Here is a 13,855-nt window from a genome sequence, read left to right as displayed (position 1 = left end):
GTGGCCTGTGCTGAAGAGGAGGGAGTGGCCAGATAGCTTCTTCTTCCAGTCAGAGAGCTGTGAGAGATGCCAGGAGGAGAACAGCCAATCAGAAGAGGGGGCGGAGCTTGTTCAGTATAGCACGGGAGAAACAAAGATGACAAGGAAAGCAGTGCTAGAGTAGAGACCATAGAAAAGAGAGAATAGCAAGCAGAGAGCAGAAAAAACAGTGAGAAGCAGAGAACAGAAGCAATAGAAAGAAAAAGAGAGGACAGGATCTGAACACAGCCAGGAGGACCCACAAGAAGTGCAGAAGGGAGGCTGGGAGCCACTAACTTCATCTCTCACATCACAGGAGCCGGTGAGTATCATAATGTACAAATGTCTTCTTGTAACAATACAGAATGAAACTGCGCTGTACTGTGCCATCACTGTGTGTGTGTTGCCCCTGTGCAGTGCCATCACTGTATATGTTTGTTGGCCCTGCGCTGTGCCATCTCTTTGTGTGGTGCCCCTGTGTTGTGCCATCACTGTGTGTGTGTTGCCCCTGTGCTGTTCCATTACTGTGTGTTGCACCTGTACTGTGCCATCACTGTGTGTGTTGCCCCTGTGCTATGCCATCACTGTGTCTGTTGCCCCTGTGCTGTGCCACCACTGTGTGTGTTGCCCCTGTGCTTTGCCATCACTGTGTGTGGGTTGCCCCTGTGCTGTGCCATCACTGTGTGTGTTGCCCCTGTGCTGTGCCATCACTGTGTGTTGCCCCTGTGCTGTGCCATCATTGTGTGTGTATGGGTGTGTGTGTTGCCCCTGTGAAGTTCCATCACTATGTGTGTGTGTGTTGCCCCTGTGCTATGCCATCACTGTGTGTGTTGCCCCTGTGCTGCGTCATCACTGTGTGTGTTGCCCCTGTGCTTTTCCATCACTGTGTGTGTTGCCCCTGTGATGTGTCATCACTGTGTGTGTGTGAGTGTGTGTTGCCCCTGTGCTGTATCATCGCTGTGCGTGTTTGTTGCTTCTGTGCTGTGCCACCACTGTATGTTTGTGTGTGTGTGTGTTTTGCCCCTGTGCTATGCCATCACTGTGTGTGTTGCCTCTGTGCTGTGCCATCACTGTGTGTGTGTTGACCCTGTGCTTTGCCATCGCTTTGTGTGTGTTGCCCCTGTGCTTTTCCATCACTGTGTGTGTTGCCCCTGTGATGTGCCTTCACTGTGTGTGTGTGTGTGTGTGTGGTATCCCTGTACTGTGCGGAATTTTACTATGGTTCCTAAGGCTATTAAGGGGATCATAATCATTACTATTATATGGGGAGACAGATGTGAAAATTGATATTGTGTGTGCGGTGAGGCACACGAAGAAGGACATCGCTACTTTCACCCAAGTTCACATATTGCAGATTTTTTGGGGATTTGCCGTGTGAAACCAAGGTTTTGGTGCAGTGGGCTTTGCTCAGTAACAGGACGGTAGTTATATTCACACTATCTATGTGGTGATATTTGGTTATGGAGTGGTGGCATTATTTTGCAATGTATTATTGGCCTTGGTATTGTGGATGTTGTTCAGTAACACTATATAGCAGTATGTGTTATTTGTGACTATAAGCCGCCCCTTGTAACAAGTGCCAGCCCCAGTAACATGTATGATGATTATTATGCTAACTAGAAGGTGGCCCGATTCTAACGCATCAGGTATTCTAGAATTTACGTATTGTGTAGTTAATGTATGATTTTTGTTATATATATATATATATATATATATATACATATATATATATATATATATGTTGTTGTGTGTAGTTACCAAATGTTTGTGTAGGGCGCTGTAAATGTTCTGGGTGTTGTCTGGGTGTGGGGGTGAGAGCGGTGTTGTATGTGTGTTGCGTTGTGTGTGTTGCGTTGTTTGTGGAGTGCTGTGTGTCTGCAGCGTTCTGTCTGTGTAGTGCTGTGTGTGTTGCGCAGTTTGTGTGGGTGTGGAGTGCGTGTGTGTGTTTTGGGGGAGGTATGCTTTGTGCAGTGTGTGTTTTGCGCGGTATGTGCGTATATTTATGTATGCCACGGTGTTTGTGTGTTCGGTGTTGTGTGTGTGTGCGGCGTTGTCTGTGTGTATGTGGGTGTCTGTGTAGGGCGGTGTTTGTGGTTCCCAGTGTGTGTGTGTGGTGTGTTGTGCGGTGCGCATGGGGCGGTGTGTGTGTGTTTTGGGGGGAGGTGTGCACCCCCCATCGTATTCCCTTCCCCATGCTCCGTACCCCTCATCGTGCTCCATCCCCCATGCTGCACACCCCCCATCATGCTCCATCCCCCATGCTGCACCCCCTATTGTACTCCATCCCCCATACTGTGCACCCCCATCGTGCTCCATCCCCCATGCTGCGCACCCCCATCGTGCTCCATCCGACATGCTGCGTAACCCCATCGTGCTCCATCTGACATGCTGCGCACCCCCCATTGTGCTCCATCCCCCATGCTGCGCACCCCCCATCGTGCTCCATCCCCCATGCTGCACACCCCCCATCGTGCTCCATCCTCCATGCTGCACACCCCCCATTGTGCTCCATCCTCCATGCTGCGCAGCCCCCATCGTGCTCCATCCCCCATGCTGTGCACCCCTCATCGTGCTCCATCCCCCATGCTTCGCACCCCTCATCGTGCTCCATCCCCCATGCTGTGCACCCCTCACCGTGCTCCATCCCCCATGCTGCGCACCTCCCATCGTGTTCCATCCCCCATGCTGCACACCCCCCATCGTGCTCCATCCCCCATGCTGCGCATCCCCCATCGTGCTTCATCCCCCATGCTGCGCACCCCCCATCGTACTCCATCCCCCATGCTGCGCACCCCCTATTGTACTCCAACCCCCATGCTGCGCAACCCCTATCGTGCTCCATCCCCTATGCTGCGCACCCCCCATCGTGCTCCATCCGACATGCTGCGCACCCCCCATCGTGCTCCATCCGACATGCTGCGCACCCTCCATCATGCTCCATCCTCCATGCTGCGCACCTCCCATCGTGCTCCATCCCCCATGCTGCACACCCCCCATCGTGCTCCATCCTTCATGCTGCGCACCCCCCATCGTGCTCCATCCACCATGCTGCGCACCCCCCATCGTGCTACATCTCCCATGCTGCGCACCCCCCATCGTGCTCCATCCTCCATGTTGCACACCCCCCATCGTGCTCCATCCTCCATGCTGCACACCCCCCATCGTGCTCCATCCCCCATGCTGGGGCCGCCGGGGGCAGGTCCGAGCATGGCAACGTGTGCCGGGGGCGGGGCTGAGCGGGCGAGGCGTCAGCGTATGCTGGCTCCCTGCACATGTGTACCGGGAGCCGGTGTACGCTGGTAACCATGATACACATCGGGTAACTAAGGGAAGCGCTTCCTATAGTTACGCGATGTGTATCATGGATACCAGCGTACACTGGCTCCGTCACGATCCCAGCATCACAAGGTTATGTCCGCCGAGGACGGGGCCGAGTGTGCCAACGTGTGGCGGGGAGAGCGGGCGAGGTGTCAGCGTATGCCGGCTCCCTGCACATGTGTACCGGGAGCCAGTGTACGCTAGAGCGGGCGATGCGTGTGGAGGGCCGGGGCGAGCGGCTAATCCATGGGGGGCGGGGCCAACCGAGCCCAGCGGCCAATCCGACAGTTGTCACTGTAATGACACTGTCACGGGGACTCAATGTCACGGTGACACAATTTTGGAGCAAGACAGACAGACAGACAGACAGAATAAGGCAATTATATATATAGATATTTTATGTAATGTTAAAGCAGAATCTGCTTTAATTTAATTGGCTCATTCTTTTGATTTCCTAGAAATAAGCAGTCTTAGATGTTTAGTGTTTTTTGTTTTCCATTGAAAACACAGACATGTTTGGCTGGACCGAGTGAACATGTGTATGTGGAGTTTAGCTATTTTTCGTCACCAATTGATAGTGTTTGGGTATCTTTAGTGCAATGGCATTTGGATGATGAGAACCCGTGTGTAATATGACACCAAACCACTAGGTGTCGCCAGGTACACCAGGGGAGTGAATCTGCTCGGTTTGTACACTAGGTGTGTTAGACACACCTACTGAAGGACAGTAAAACAAGTCAAGGGTAAAAAGCCAGGAGATAACGTAATAAACAAAAGGAGCAAGCAGAGCCAGAGTCAGGGAACGAGCCAGGGTCAGTGAACAGAGAGGTCCCATAAGTACAAGGAAGCGAGCAGAGACAGAGTCAAGGGTTGAGCCGAGGTTGGTAAACAAGAGAGATCACATAAGTACAAGGGAGTAAGCAGAGTTGGGGTCAGGGGACAAGCCGAGGTCAGGGAGTAAGTGAATCAAGTCAGTAGGTAAGAAGACAGGAGGGGAACAGCGGAAATAGGTAGCTGGACAAGATTGGATCAGACACTTACAGGAACCAGAGACATGCACGGCAAAACAGGAACTATCATTGGTTGTGTCTCGGCTGAAACAGCTCCCAGATAAAGCAGTGCAATCACCCTAAATGAGGCTCCAAAGCGCAGACCCCTCCCACACTACACAGGAGTAGACCGGGAAGTGGGGAAAATATGAGGCCCAGCATAGGCTCTGCAGGACAGCAGAGCACCACTGAAAAGGTTTACGACAGCTATCACATGCTGCAAGTATATGTTTGTAAGTAAAAATGAGTGGACCTGTGGAAATTTGGGTACTTCTGGTCCAGCTGAACTTTTTTAAAGTTTGCTTTCGGATCCAGACTTTAACTGAAAATCATTTGAAGTCACTGATTGGCAGTTTGGGTCTCCGCCCACATACAGCTAGCCATAAACAGAACACTCGCAGAGAAGGGTGGGTAGGGTTTTTCCATTTTGTTTTTTGGGTGCACACTACATCTGATCATGCTACTGTTACCCCCAGTGCGAGCAATTCAAACACTGCACCGTGCATACCCGAGAATGCTCGTGCGAGTGGTTTGCATACGTAAAGCACCCAAACTCCAAACCCAAACTTTGTTTTCTTGGAAACGTCTGAGTTCGTAAGGAACACCCAACAGGTTTGCTCATCTCTATTTGTAAGTATTAAATAAGACTATATCAGAAAGTAATTACATTGGGGTCAGTTCACTTTTGTGTTTTTTAATTTTCATCAGAGTGTTATTGCTCTTTCACAGCCAGTATGCTTTTTTACAGTGACTAATTTTTATTGCAAATTTTTCACATAACATTTACAAAAGCAAATGTAACATTGAAACCAGAGTTTAAGTGTTTACACTGAAAATCTGGCAACTATCCACTTGATTATTAATTAGGTTTATTGGGAGCTTCAGCATTATCTTCTTTTCTACAGACATCATCAGTAAAAGTGTTTTGCTGATTAACTGTGAAGGGTCACCAGGTCACGTAATTCATTTTTAAGCAAACCTGAAAAGAAACTGTTGATCACTTGATTGCAAATTTAAGATTAACATAAAAAAGCTATATTTATTTGTTAAAGTAAAATATATTAACATTTAAACATTCAAAGAATGTATACTATGTATGAAGTAAATTAACTAGAGTAAGAAAATGTATAATATGCATGGTATATTCATAGACTTCACAAGTTACTTGGGAGAATTATTATCACCCTCATCTATGCATTATGCTGCTAATATTTATAATATATGCATAAAAAAAATATACAAACCCCCTTGCATGCAAACAACAAATAAAGTGTATATATTGTAGTTACAAATATAACAATTAATTAAACTCTGCTGTGAGTCAGACGATGCTTTCGATACACAGAGCGGTGACCGAACATGGTCCAGTACCGCCCCAATGACTGAAACCCAGATAGCAGTGGTGTTTAATGTACAGGTGCCAAGCGTAATCCAAACACTTGCAACCTGCAGATTAAATATATATCAATAGTGTTCTTTCACATTACATTTTCCGTTTAAGTTACTCTTTATGTTTTCTCACAATACAATTAGTACAGAAGTGGAGAACCTTTTTTTTGACAAAGGCCGTTTGGAAATTTTTACCATCATTATCAACTTGAAAATTACCCTGCTATATTTGGTGGAAAATTTAATTAACTCACCCCTTCTATGGTGGCCGAAGCTGCTTCTCTTTGGTGCGGCTGAGATGTTAGGTGATATTGATCATGTTGCTTCTCAAAAACTGGTTTTCCAGGTTTGTCTCAGTCTGGAGTGCAGTCTACTTTGTGATAATAGATTTTGTAAATCATATACATCACAGGAGATGCTGGGACTGCTGTATATATATCTAATAGAAGATGCTGGGACTTCTGTGTAGACATCACAGGAGAAACTGGGGGCATATGAATCACAGGAGGGACTGGGATATATACATCACAGGAGGGGCTTGGTGCATATACATCACAGGAGTGGCTGGTGCATAAACATCACAGGAGAGGCTGTAGCACATACATCACAGAAGATGCTGAGGCATATATGTCACAGGAGTGGCTATGGCGTATGTATCATAGGAGACGATGGGGCATATACATCACAGGAGATGCTGGGACATATGCAACACAGGAGATGCTGAGGTATACACATACACTTCTCAAGATGGGCTGCGAGCATATACATGAGATGCCGGTCTCATTGAACTCAATGAGTTCACCAGAAGTGAGGTCAATGAGTTCACCTGAGGTGAGATCCCTATGTTCAATAAGTTCACCTCAGGTCAATTCACCTGAGGTCACCCCTGGGGTACCTGGGAAACCCTATCTGTGACTTCAGGTAAAGTCATTGAAATCAATGCCGGATTGCCAGATTAGGCAATGTGTGCACATTGAGTATTTAAGTGCAATAATTTCTGCACCAACTCTTCATCTCATAGCAAAAAAAACCCCACTGAAACCGAATGCATTTTTGGTGCGGTTTCAGTGCGTTTTTTACCAGGAGATGCCGATTTGGTGCAGAAATATCTGCAACCAAATACTCTATGTGCGCATATTGCTTAATCTGGCAATTTTCAAGTGGGTTCAACTCAGTTCACTGAGAGCAGCAGGGTACCCCCAAGTGTGAACTCTGGTGACCTGAGTGCTTGATTGCCAGACTGTCGAATTGCGGGACACGGTGGAACAGCAGTCCGACAGTCCAGTACCTGTGAGACCCGGAAACCTTAAAGGAGCCTTTAAGCGAGCCTTTAAATTTCTTGCAGTTCCTAGCTGTTGGGACACCTGGAGACTGTGAACTCTGTTATCAGTTCACAGTCTCCAGATATCCCAGCAGCTGGGAACCTAAGGAATGTTAGGCTGTGTGCGCACGTCTGCGTGTTGCATGCTTTTACGCTGCATTTTGCACTGCAGCGTAAAAGCATGAGTCCTGCATCACCAGCACAATCTATTAAGATTGTGCAAATTCCATTTGCACGTTGCATTTTATAACGCAGCATTTCGGCTGCTGAAATATGTTTTTCAAAACGCTGCGTTCTAAAAAGCAACATTTCACTTCTTTTGTGCGTTCCGGATGACTTTCTCACTCTGTCTATGGCAGAGCAAGCATCCAGAATACATGAATTCCGCATGAATTCTGCAAGATTTCCGCATGATTTCTACATGCACAAGGCTTTCAAAACACAGCTTTTCGGCTGCGTTTGAAGCGCACATGCAGTGACTTAAACGCTGCGGAATAGAACGCTGAGATGCGCACATACCCTTAAAGTCTCTCTTAAAGGTTCAATTAAAATAACAGGGTTGTCAGCTTCCCAGAGACCCAGTGGATGGGAGTTCTGGTGCACAGCTGCTGGGTCTCCAAGCAGCTGTGGGGCTTGGAACCTTAAAGGAGCCTTTAAGAGAGCATTTAAGAGCGCCTTTAATGTTCCTTGAGTTCCCAGCTGCTCTGCTGTTACCAGAGTTCACCGCCTCCAGGTCTCCCAACAGCTGGGAACTCCAAAAAGCTTGAAGGCTCTCCTAAAAGACTCCAGACTATGAAAATATAAAATAATTAACTTAATTGGTACAGAGAAAATAAGCAAAACTCCAAAACTTTGATTTTTTTGAGTTGCCACAATTCCATTAAAAAAGCAATAATAAGCCATCAAAACATCACATGTTCGACAAAGTCACAAAGTGGTATCAATAGAAATGTCAACTTGCCATTAAAAAACAAGATGTCAAATATCTTCAACAACCAAACAATAAAAACGTTAGTGGTTTCAGAACATTGTGACCCAAGCAAAATTTGTTTTTTTTTATGAACTTCTCTTTTTTTTCACCACCTAAATGAAAAAAAAAAAATTATACAAATTTTGTATCACTGTAATCGTACTGATGTGGCGAGCGATGTTGCCAAGATATTTTTAGGAGGAGTAAAAGTCATATTTAAAATCATATTATGTGTTATAGCAAATATAAATGTGTACTGGATTAGGACAAAGAATTAATCCCTAGCCCCAAAATCTGCTGATTTGTGGTTGTTCATATTTTGCTTTGCTGTAGACACTTTGGGGGAGATTTATCAATCTAAATGTGCCAGAATTCTGGTAAAACTTGTGTTCCAAGTAGAGATGATGTGGATGTTCAGGTTTGCTGGCTTTGGCCGGACTTTAGTTAAAATTTTGTTTTCAACCCAAACATGACCTGAATTTGTTCCCGGACCTTGAATGTCAAAAACGTACGAGCTCAACTTGAGTAACAAGTATAATGGAAGTTAATGATTGGGTAGTTCGGCTCTCCGCCAAGACACAGCCATAAAGGGTGGTATTTTTTTATTTTTTTACACACAGCATCTGAAAATATTATTTTTACCCCCAGTGGGAGCCATGCCGAGACTGCAAGCGGCTTCCACGGGTCGAGCACCAAGCATGCGTGAGCATCCCGATTCTCAATCGAGTGGTTAGCATACGAGCAGCACCTGAACTCCTCCACAGACTTTTTAAATACTGTGTTAGTGTTCGAGTCATGGTCACGCAGTGTTCGGTACAAACTTTGAATGTTACAGTTCAGGTTTGTTCATCTGTAGTCCTGAAAGAACTGGCATTCATAATTTTTTCCATATATATTGTGTGTTTTAGACCCTCTTTGTGCCTTGTTTTTTCTCATTTCACATTTGTTTTATATCTTCTCTTTTAATTATATATATTCAATTCAGATTTTGTATATCTTTCATATACAGTCGTACTAACATTTCTGTTCCTTTTAATTTGTAGGATTCACATGCACTACTGATAACTAGACTGACAGGTTATAATTTGCTTCCCCTATTTTATGTGAGGACATCATTACAAGCATTAGAATCTCCTTTATGCAGTGTTTTATAGAATTCTTTAATGTGCTCCTACTTTATACTTTCCTACCAGTTAAAAATAGATGGTGGAAAGGATTGGGTGCAAAAGTAAAACAAATCAATAGCAATATCGTCTTGCTTTTGAATAAGACGCATAAGTATTTGTACATAACTACAACTTTCCCTGTTTCCATGACAGCCGAATGCTAGAACATTCAGACAACATTTAGGACTGTTTGTAAACTGTTCTGCATTCAGCGAAATTGTTCATCCAGAGAGAGCGCCTTTGATCTAAAATTATGTTAATTGTGCTAGAATATGCTCTGATTTCAAAGGTACGGAAGAGAAGACATTTCAACGTCTGGTTACATAGTGACATAAAAATGTGATATTTATTTCTGTTACTGAAAATTCAACGTAATGGAACAAATACTGGTTCCCAACCCCCAAATATCCCCGAAAGTTTCTGATTCAAGTAATATTGTTTATACTGTCTGCATGAAAAACTGACCATAAAAGTACTGTATTTTTCAAACAATTGGATGCACCCCATGTCAGAAAATAGAAAAATATATTTCCTTCTAAATATACGTACCTTGCCTGTCTGCATGAATAAGTGGATGGACCAATACTAATAATTTTAATGCTCTGGAGTAGAATACAGAGCTAATAGATCTATTGTTAGTGTTTCTCTCACGCATGTCTACACATAGCCTGAACTCATCAAGGCTTTTATACCAGAATTCTACTGTAAAAAGCTTTGAAAAGAGGCAAAATGTTTGTGCAACCCAAGGCTGCTGAAAAATGTTGCCACTTTTGGTGTGGTCAAGCCACTACCATCCAACTCTGACAAAGCAGCTGAGCTGGGATGGTGCTGGGATGGGGCATGGCGAGCCCCACTCATCAAATTTATAACGAACTGTGCATTCCTTACAAACTATCATTCCTTGTGATCAAGTGACACAAAATGTGTGTAGGGTATTCTACTGCAATAGTGTGTTTGGCTCTCTTACTACTATGATGCATTTTTTATTGTTTTGCTATCAACACTCTGACCAACTCATGTGCTGAGCTGATTTTGAATGCTCTTTAGTAGAGATGAGCGAACCGGCCGTGGTTCGGCTCGAGTTCGGTTCGCCGAACGGAGGTCTCGTTCGAGTTCGGTTCGGCAAACCGGTTAATAGGAGGCAATCACAAACACATAAAAACACATTATAAATGTACACATACAGTTAATAAACATTGCCATAACACTTACCGGTCCCCGCGATCCCTCCTGCACTCTGTCTCCTGCCACTATTCCATCCGATGATCGCTGAATCCTCCCGGTAACCAGCACTGCCAGCAGTGATGCAGGACCTATCGTGATGTGAAAAATAGCCATGTGACCAGTCACGTGCCTGTTATCTCATTGGCTACAGACTGGTCACATGACTATGACGCGTCATGTAGGACCTGTCATTGCATCTCTCTGTTACACGGTGCACGTTTGTGTATCGCCGTGTACCGGCGACATGCTCTAGCTCGACTCCCCGCTCTGCTTCCCTGTTCCCTTAAGGTACCATCACAATAAGCGACGCTCCAGCGATCCCACCAGCAATCTGACCTGGCAGGGATCGCTGGAACGTCGCTATACAGGTTGCTGGTGAGCTGTCACACAGGCAGATCTCACCAAGGTGGTTACCCGATGTTTACCTTCATTCCCAGCCTCCGCAGCTCTCACGCTGCCAGTGCTGGCTCCTGCTCCCTGCACACGCTAAGTTAAGCGGTGTGCGCTGGTAACTAAGGTAAACATCGGGTAACTATACCCGATGTTTACCTTAGTTTTCAGTGTCCGCAGCTTCCAGACACCGGCTCCGTGCAAGCGCAGCGTCGCTTGCACGCCGCTGCTGGCTGGGGACTGGTCACTGGTCGCTGGTGAGATCTACCTGTTTGACAGCTCACCAGCGACCATGTAGCGACGCAGCAGCGATCCTAACCAGGTCAGATCGCTGGTAGGATCGCTGCTGCGTCGCTAAAGTGTAACGGTACCCTAAGACAATAATTTTTTTTCAATCTATGACCTCCTGTTTACCATTGCCTCATGTTGGTTGTTTTGGACAACAGGTCTGCTTCTATTGATTTGTTTATTGGTGTATATTGCTGCATTTGAGTGGGGGTTTATATTGCACAACTTTCTTTGTATGAGTGCAGTTAGACCATGTGTGTTTAACTAAAGCTTTTTGCTTTTTAAATATTTTTAATTGTGTTGTTCACCTTTCTTGTGTCGATTTTGTGAAATAAAATAATATTTTTTATGGTGATCCTCCTTGTATGGCACTTTCTTTCCTCTATATATTGGACTAATTTCTATCGTATCAGGAGAGATCCTTCTGTGAGTGAAGTGGTGACCTCCACATCTGTTAGTACTGTACGAACATCATGGTGTTGGGCTGTTTTTCAACATGCAACACTGGCAAATTTCATAATCTCATATGATTGAAGCAAGGATAAATGGATAAATACACTGAAACATTGTCTATAAAAATCTGCTGCCATCTACCAGTATGATGAAGCTAAAACAAGGATGGCTATTTCCATGAAACAGTGATCCCAAATCCCAAACACAGAGCCAAGGAAGCTCTCAATTGGTTTTAGACAAAGAAAAAATAGCTGCTAGAATGTCCCAGCCAATAATCTGACCCAAATCAAATAGAATATGGTTTGAATAAAGAAGCAGCCTGGAAGAGGATTTCCCAAGAAAACTAAAGAGGAAAAGCATCATTCAGCTCATCGATTGCAATGTCTCGGCCAAGAAAATTGCCAACCTGCATCATGTAGGTGCAATGACAGTTGGAAGAATAAGAAATTCAATTTATATCTCCATTGAAAAGCCAAGAGGTGGACGTCCAGGCAAAATATCGGCGTCAACAAGTAGATTCATCACAAGATCTATCAGTTCTGGCATGACAAATACTGCAGTGTAGTGGAAGTGGCTCGTATGCTTTATAATATTGAGATCCCTGATGTCTATGCACGCGCTGTGGGATGAATATAACACAAGTCTGGAATGGTGGCCTAAAAAAATGTGAAGAAGCCTCAGCTCCAGTATCATCATAAGAAGCGTTGGCTTTAGTTTGCAAAAAAGTAAGAAAAAGTGGACAGTAGAAAATTGGAAATGGGTGATTTGGAGTGATGAGGTGAAAGTCAATAGACTATGCTCTGGTGAGTGCATATAGGTCTAAAAGAAACGAGAAAAAGAGGCTAATGGATCGAGAAATTAAAGAAATTGTCAACTTCAGTTGAGAAAGCCTGAGGATATGGGGTTGTTTCACAACCAAAGGTAATTCATACTTGACCAGGATCGATGGCAAACTCACTTCTGAGGTATTTGTAACTATCCTACAAGACGAATTACTACGTACACTCAAGTACTATGTGTATGAAAAGGATGACATACTGTAGTGTTCCAGCAGGACAACTACCCAAAGCATATGATTTGATTGGCGATAAAATGGTTCAATGACAATTGATTAGAGGTGCTCGATTGACCCACACAGTCCCCAGACCTCAACCCAATCAAAAATTGGGGATAAAGTTGAAGAGAAAGCTGTATAAATACCCGAGTGAGTCAACCAGAATGCACCTACAATGGGACCAGGGATCAGATTTCGGTAGAGACCTGTTTAGTTCTGATCAGGAAAATGCCCAGAAGGATTCAGGCATTGTTACAAGCCAAAGGTAGATTTACAAGATACTAACAAAATAATAAAAATGAAAATTTAGATTTAAGGAGCCAAACAGTAACTATGCAGTGACATGGCAAGAATCTGCATAACTAATCATGTGCTAAATAATTGCAAGTCAAATTTATGTATGAGGCAGCCAAGATGACTGTCTAAAAAATGAATCCAAAAATAAAAATAAAAAAATTTAAATTTAAAAATAAATGTACTCCTGAGGATTGTCCTCCCAGACCTGGATTAAAGCATCAGTTAAAGGGGTTATCCGGCTTCTTTGACTTTTTTTTTTTATTTCCCTATTGGGCTACATTGGGGCAGGTAAGTAGATAGAGACCACTTACCTGCCCCGCTGTCAGCCCCCTCTCCCCCGGCTCAGAGCGGTCATGCGACCGCTCCTGCCGCGATTTTGCTGCTTCCGGTCTTTGCACGTCTACATGGGCAGGGCCATGTTGACATGCAAATATGGAGCAGCATGTCACCTCCCTGCTGGGCGACTACAGTGCGAGTAGTCACCGCCCCCCTTCCCTGCACCCTCCCACACATTCCCCTGCACCTCCAGTAACCTCCCCCTGCACTGCTGTGGGGTCCGTGATTTGGGGGCGGGGCCTGGCGGCAGCTGCCGTAGTGTCAGCTCCAGCACCGGGCCCCCTGCCCAGGATCGCACATTCAAATGTACCGGCATCACAGATCACCGATGCCGGTACATTTGAATGTGCTGATGAGAAGTCACTGTCCCTCCCGCTGTCTGTGCGCTCTGCAGCACAGCGGTGACGTCACTACTGTGCTGAAGAGAGCACAGACAGCGGACGAACGTGCAGGAGCGGCGGGGACCGAGGACGGGTGAGTATGTACTCCACATGTGTTCCCGATGGGGATGGGGGGGTTGCAGAGCCATGTGTGTGCGTGTGCAGAGCCATGTGTGTGCGTGTACAGTGCAGAGCCATGCGT

Source organism: Anomaloglossus baeobatrachus, chromosome 3 (genome assembly GCF_048569485.1).
Source record: "Anomaloglossus baeobatrachus isolate aAnoBae1 chromosome 3, aAnoBae1.hap1, whole genome shotgun sequence".
Classification (NCBI taxonomy): Eukaryota; Metazoa; Chordata; class Amphibia; order Anura; family Aromobatidae; genus Anomaloglossus; species Anomaloglossus baeobatrachus.
Note: the sequence above shows the minus strand (reverse complement) of the source record.